General features: G+C 46.8%; 1 long non-coding RNA gene across 1 annotated transcript; it reads left to right on the forward strand.

The window, feature by feature from the left end:
- The first annotated feature begins 1,597 nt into the window (after nt 1-1,597).
- On the forward strand, nt 1,598-2,168 carry LOC134475868 (uncharacterized). The gene is made up of 2 exons (XR_010047198.1): nt 1,598-1,985; nt 2,103-2,168. It is a non-coding gene; the product is annotated as an uncharacterized LOC134475868 (long non-coding RNA).
- The last annotated feature ends 4,747 nt before the right edge of the window (nt 2,169-6,915 follow it).

Raw genomic sequence — 6,915 nt, forward strand, 5'->3', positions numbered from 1 at the left:
TTCAGCACCAACCTGGGCAATTTAGTGACTTAATAAGACCATGTTCTCCCCCCAGAAAATTTTTTTTAAAAAAGACTAGAGATGAGCCAAGTGTGGTGGCGCATATCTATAATCCCAGCTCTCAGGAGGCTGAGGCAGGAGGATCCTTGAGAGTTTGAGACCAGCCTGGGCTACAAAGTGAGCCCAATTCCAGCCTAAACTGCATAGCAAGACCCTATCTCAGAAAGACAAAAGAAAAAAAAAGGCTAAGGATTAAGGATGTAGTTTAGTGTAAAGACCCTGGGTGCAATAGTATAAGCACTTAGAAATATCGCAGATGACAATAAATGTGGGCTTCAGAACTACATTCTCTGCGAGTCCCAGCCCTGCCAGTACCTTGACTGTGCTGTTCCTCTACTTTCCTCATCTACAAAATGGGTGTGATAACAGGATTAATGATTTATTAACACACAAATGTAACTAAATGACTGAGCCCAGGGTCTGGCATATAACAAGAATTTAATAAATCTATTCATTTTCCCCAGTGAAGTCTTATACAGTCTCTTCTATCTATTTTTATGCATTCTGTGTGCCCTCTTCAACATGATGGTTGTTATTTTTGTTGTGTTGTTTTTTGAGATAGAGTCTTGCTATGTAGCCAAGGCTAGCCTCTAACTTGCAGAGATCCTTCTGCTTCAGCCTCCCAAGTGCTGGGATTGTAGGCATGTACTACCACACCCAGTTTATTTTTAATGATTGGACACTTAAATATATCCTGCATTATGCTAAATTCTTTGCTAAACCCATTATTTGTCTTGTGTGTGAGGTCCTCAAGCTAAGAGAAATTTCATATTTTTAAATGTCAAAAATGTAAAATAATATTTTGTAGTTTGAAAGTCATATGAAATGCAAGTTTCAGTGTCCAAAAATTAAGTTTTATTGACACACAGCCACATCATTGTGCTTCTCTTTCTCTTTCTGGTTATAGGTAATTTGCCCTTAACTACACCTCTGGGGCCCCTTCTTTGTAATGCCTTGAGATAGGTTGTGTCTAAGATGCCCAGGCTGGTCTTGAACTTGTGACCCTCGAGCTAGCCTGCGGAGCTGTTGGGATTACAGGCACATGAACACTCAACCGGAGTTACATTCACTTGTTCTCTTTAGCGAAGTTAAAGAGTTGTAGCATGTAGATGCCTCCGAAAAGACTTAAACAGTTGCCATGTGAAGCAGGATGTGTGGTGAGAGCCTGTAATCCCCTCACAACAGAGGCTGAGGCAGGAGGATTGCCAAGAGTTCAAGACCAGCCTGGGCTAGCTACATAGTGAGTTCAAGGCCAGCCTAAACTACAGCGTGAAACCCTGTCTCAAAAAGACAACCAACCAATCCATTAGACAAATAAAATAGCCCTGGGTTCAGGGACTAACCACGAGCCAGTGCCCCTGCCTGGTGCTCCCTGGGCCCAGGTCCTGTCCATCCGAGCCTGTGACCTGCGCCGTCACATGGCCGAGACCCGAGTGGAGCCTGGCGCTGCAGCGTCTCCTCGGATGGCCTCCAGGGCACCCTGCCAAGGCCCTTTCTCCCTCCGGGCCCAGCCTGGCTCTCACAGGCTGCTCTGTGAGGCGTGGGCAGCAGGCCTGTGCGGCCAGCAGTGTTGGGTTACCCAGTGACATTCAATTGTTCCTAGGAGAGGAGGCCCGTTTTGGCAGCTCAGAGACCTGGATTCCAGGAAGCCCTGCCTGCCTGCTTTCCTGTTTGCCTCTCATCAGTGAGCTGGCTGGTATCGCTGTTCCTCTGGTTACATAACCCAGCCTGCTTCTCGCCGTCATCTGTGGCCAGCAAGAAGACAGGACTGCGGGCTGAAGGGGCGACGTGGGTAGCTTAGCGCTTCCCAGACGGACCCAGCTGGAAAGGCTGCAGGAAATGCATCTAACCTGAGATGGGGCCAGCGCCTCGGCCTTGCAGAGGGGTCCCCAAGTGGCAGCACCGCCCTGCTGGAGGAGGCCCAGGTGTGACACAGGCCCGTTTGGTAGAGCTAGGAAAGCATGGACCGGGGAGGGAAAACTGGCTTCTGATCCTGCCCCTGTCCTTTGCTGACTGGGTATTTTTTTTTCTTTTTGTACCAGGAATCAAACTCAGGACTGTAAGCTGATCAGATGGCTGGGTAATTTTGAATAAATTTCTAAAACTGAGCCTCAGTTGTTGTAACTGTACTATGGAGGCAGTACTAAGACCTCTCATTCAATTGTAATAAGAATTAAATATTCAAACGGCCTTGAGCTGGGCCTGGTGTCACACGCCTGGAATCCCAGCACTCAGGAAGCTGAGGTAGCAGAATCATTTCATCGTAAGTTCAAGACCAGCCTGGACTACAAAGTGAGCTCAAGGCCAGCCTGAACCACACAGTGAGACCCTGTCTCAAAGAGACAAAAAAAGGGCCAGGGATATAGCTCAGAAGCATAAGCACCTGCGTGGCAAGTGTGAGTTCTTGAGTTTGAATGCTGGTACCCATCCCCCTAGCCAAATGGCTGGCAGAGTTCAGTGTTTCTGGGATTCAGTACCGAGTATCAAAAAAAAAAAAAAAAAAGTTAGATCATTTACTGTAGACAAGGAGCCTAGGCTGAGTAGGGTTTGGCATATATTATCAGTTCAGTAAATATGAACAATTATTACTATTATTAAAATGTTAACTATTATTAGTACAGGTTGCATCCCTAATCCCAAAATGTAGAATCCAAAGTACTCCAAAATCCAAAACTTTTCGATTACGCACTTGTCATTTCTGATTAGGGGTGTTCAACCAGTCAATCCCGGACTCCAGAACCCCCCAAAATTTGAAATCAGAAACATTCATGGGGGCTGGGGATTTAGCTCTGCAGCATAAGCACCTGCCTGTCAAGCACTAGGTTGTGAGCTCGATCCCTGGTACCCAAAAAAAAAAAAAAAAAAAAACACTCATGGTCCTGAGCGTTTCAGATAAAGGTGACCTTTTATTGGTCTAGCATGTGCCAAGGAGGCCTGAATAAAAATATTCATTTTAGCTCTGGTTTTGTTGGTTTTGTCTCTGTCTTTTTGAGACAGGGTCTCACTATACATTTCAGGCTGATCCTTGAGCTCACTTTGTAGCCTAGGCTGGTCTCGAACTTGCAATGATCCTCCTGCCTCAGCCTCCCCGAGTGCTGGCATTACAGGCATGTGCCTTCACACCTGGCTTGTAGCTCTGTATGTTATACAGGCAAATTGAAAATCACCTAGGTAAAGTCTCTCAATATGGAACAACTAAGCCAATTTTGGCATGTCCACATCATGGAATTCTGAGCGCAGTTAAAAAGAATGAGACAGATCTGTATAAAAAGACTTTCATGATGTAGTGGCCAGTGGAAAAAACCAAGGGACAGAAGGCTACAAAGAGCATAAAACTTTATGTAAAACACAGCAGAGCAAATTAGTCTCCGTGTACACAGTGTATGCAAATGCATGGTACAAAGAGCCTAGGGCAGCTCTGTCTGCTGTGGCTGTCGCTAACCCACAGGTGGCTATTTACATTTTAATGCAAATTAATTACAATTGAATAAAATCTTGTGTTCAGCCCCTCACTGCCAGCCGTGCAGCTGGTGGCTGGCATACTGGCCCTGCAGACTCAGGATATTTTGTCCTTGGAACATTCTAGTGGATGGTACTGATCTAGATAAGCAAAACAAAACTGATAACAGCAGTGACTTTGGCATGGGGGTTGGGGAAGACAGGATTGTAGGGCTGTTTTTTCTTCTAACAGGTATCTGCGGGGCTCTGTGTACCAGGCACAGAGAGCACCAGGGTAAAGCACCAGCTCCCTGCCTCTGGAACTTTTCACCTGCTGCCTGAGGTGACAGGGTGACAACTAAAGACATTGCTTTCACTTACCTATGTTTTATGTCAGATGTCTGTGTTATTTAAATTTTATGAATAGAACATAAGTAACCCAGGCTTGGACTTCTACCTGGTTCTCAGGAACTCATTTCTTTTCTTCTTTTTTATTCCTGGTTCTGAGGACTGAACCCAGGACCTTTGCACTGAACTATGTCCCTAAGCCTTTTATATTTTGAGACTGGGTTTACCTAACTTGCCCAGGCTGGGCTTGAATTTGTCTCAACCTCTGAGAGTGTTGAGATTGTAGGCATGTGCCACCTTGCTCAGCTTCAAAATAAAGTTTTAAAAAGGAATAGGGCCGGGTGTGGTGGCCCATGCCTGTGATCTCAGCACTCTGGAGGCTGAGGCAGGGGGATCGCTGTGAGTTCGAGGCCAGCCTGGGCTACAGCAAGACTCTGTCTCAGGCAAAAAAAAAAAAAAAGGAAAAAAAGTAGAAAATACCGGAGAAGAGTGAGAGAGCTGGGCAGGGCCAGCTCCTACAGAGCCTGGCCGTATGTGAAGGTGTTGGTTTTCTCTTGAAGGCAGTGGGGAGCTAGAAGGCCGTAGAGACAAGGCAGAGCACATCTGAACCTTACCTTTCTCACCGTGCTCAGCCCTTCGAGGGCCCGCTCTGCCTGTCTGGCCTGTCTGTGAGGGACCCTCAGGCTCCCCTCCATCTGAGGGTAGCCCGCAGAGGGGTGCATGGCCACGAAGGCTGTGGTATGTCGGGTTCTCTTGGAGCTGACTCTTTTGTGGCCACTTAGCGACCTCCCTGCCAGAGGGTCTACCCGGGGCCAAGACGTTCCACGTGACCTGACCTAAAGCAGTTACCGCAGGGGGCCCACAGGGCTTCTTTCTTGGTCCTTGGAGAGGACGCACAGGAAAGACAGTCAGCTGGTGAAAACCTTTTTATAAATGTATATCCTGGGCTAGGGCTGGGGATTTAGCTCAGCAGCATAAGCCCCTGCCTGGCAAGCAGAAGGTCATGAGTTCGATTCCCAGTTATCATACATATATATACACACACACACATAAATAAATGTACACCCCTCTGCTTTTTCTGTGTGTCTTGTCCAATTCTTTATTTAGGATGCCAGGATCCTAGAAAGAATTTCCCCTGGGGCCCGAATGCTAGTAGCATTTCTTGGCAAACCAGTAATGAGACAAGCCCCTCTTGCGGGTAAAGTAATATTTTCTTCTTTTCCTGTCTTCTCTGTCCTGGATTGTTTTGTCTGTTTGTTTGTTTCGTGCCTTTGGGTCACTTGTTATGGATATGAGTCAGAGAGCTGAGAGCCACTAGGGCGTCTGCAGCTCACCCAGTCACGGGAAGGACAATTTTAGGTTCTGCCAACTGCAAGGAAATGTTTACCTGCCCAGCGGGTTCCATGTGTGTGAGACCTAAAGTTTGTTTGTTTATTGATTGATTGATTTTTTTTTTTTTGGTAGTGGGGATTGAACCTGTGACTTTGAGACCTAAAATTTAGTATGTCTCTTTTTGGGGCCGGGGGTCTAGCTCGGCGGCACAAGCACCTGTTTGTGAGGTCCTGAGTTCGATCCCTTACCAAAAAACCCAAAACAGTCTCTTTTGCCTTTCATTTTCATATTTCTGTTATTCCTAATACATTTTCAATTTTTAAAAATACACATATACATATGTTGTTTCTTTCAGTTTCTCATACTAGTGAGACAAAAGGACGATCACACAGTGTGTCTTATTTATTTCACTAATGAGTATGGTCTTAAGTTGCATCCATTTACCTATAAAAATCGCAAGTTATACCTTATGGCTGAATCGCCCTCCACTGTATAAAAATACCACATCTTTTTCATCCATTCCTCAGCTGATGGGCATTTAAGTTGTTTCCAAGATCTGGTTATTACAAATTGTGCTGCTATAACCATGGATGCACATATATTGCTGTGAAATGATGTTTTTTATGTTATTCCTAATGCTTTGACCACCAGGATCGAAGCCTCATTGGCGTGTCCCCCCAGAGGACCTTTATTTCTCGCTGTCCTCAGCCAGGCCCGTGCTCAGGGGCCCTGTCCTGACACCTCAAAGCCATCCCAGTTCACCTTTCCACTGCATTTCCCAGCTGACAGGTGGACTCCAGGAAACCTGAGATAAGAGATATGGTCTTTACCCTCACAGGACTCAGCAGAGGTAGTGCCAGTTTCATGGGGTGTGTGTGGGTGCCCGGAGCAGCTCAACAGGTCTCCTTTCTTCTGTGGGGATACCCTTGGAAAGACCTACACTTCTCTTTCTCTTCAGAGGTGCCACAAAGCATGACAGGAAACACACTACCCATTCAACCAACCTCTCTGTTAGGCCCTGGTATAAACAAAGAAATGGTTACAGACTGGCAGTCAAAATGGTCAGATTAGCTGAGCATTATGGTGCATGCCTGTAATCTCAGCATTTGGGAGGCTGAGGCAGGAGGATTACCATGAATTCGAAGCCAGTCTGGGCTACATAGTGAGTTCAAGGCCAGCCTGGACTACAGAGTGAGACCCTACCTCAAGACAAAACAACAACAAACCATATCGTTCTTTGGTTAAAACTTTTCTACAAAAGGCAAGGAAAGGGGTCTGAAATCCTGTATGCCCAGACTTTTGTGGCTCCTTTCAGAAACTGTCGCTCTGTAAAGACCCAAGAGTACTGAGAGAGGCCCCTCTGTTGCCCCATAGCCTCGTGGCTCCTGCATTTCCCTTTCCCCAGTGAGACCCTGCTCGCTCCAAGCACATGTTTGTCCTTGCCACTGTTTCTTTGCTGCTGTGTGCTGCCCCTGACTCTTTGTCACACACAAGAGCCTAGACAACCTGTCCCCAGGGCCCCTGACCCATGGCTCAGGAGGAGGAAGAGCTAGGCTGGTACCATCCAGAGCAGGGACTCTTTGATTGGAGCAGCATGTACAAATGTCCAGGGGTGGGAGAATTAGGGGTGTTTGAGGAACACAGAAGAGGCCACTGGAGCCAGAGAAAATTGATAAAGGGGGCAGATGACAGGTGAGGCCTGCAGGAGCCAGTGCTGGGGGGCTCTGGAAGGCCACA

The sequence above is a fragment of the Cavia porcellus genome, unplaced genomic scaffold (genome assembly GCF_034190915.1).
Source record: "Cavia porcellus strain 051 isolate PalLab524CR breed Dunkin Hartley unplaced genomic scaffold, mCavPor4.1 scaffold_5, whole genome shotgun sequence".
In the NCBI taxonomy this organism is placed as follows: domain Eukaryota; kingdom Metazoa; phylum Chordata; class Mammalia; order Rodentia; family Caviidae; genus Cavia; species Cavia porcellus.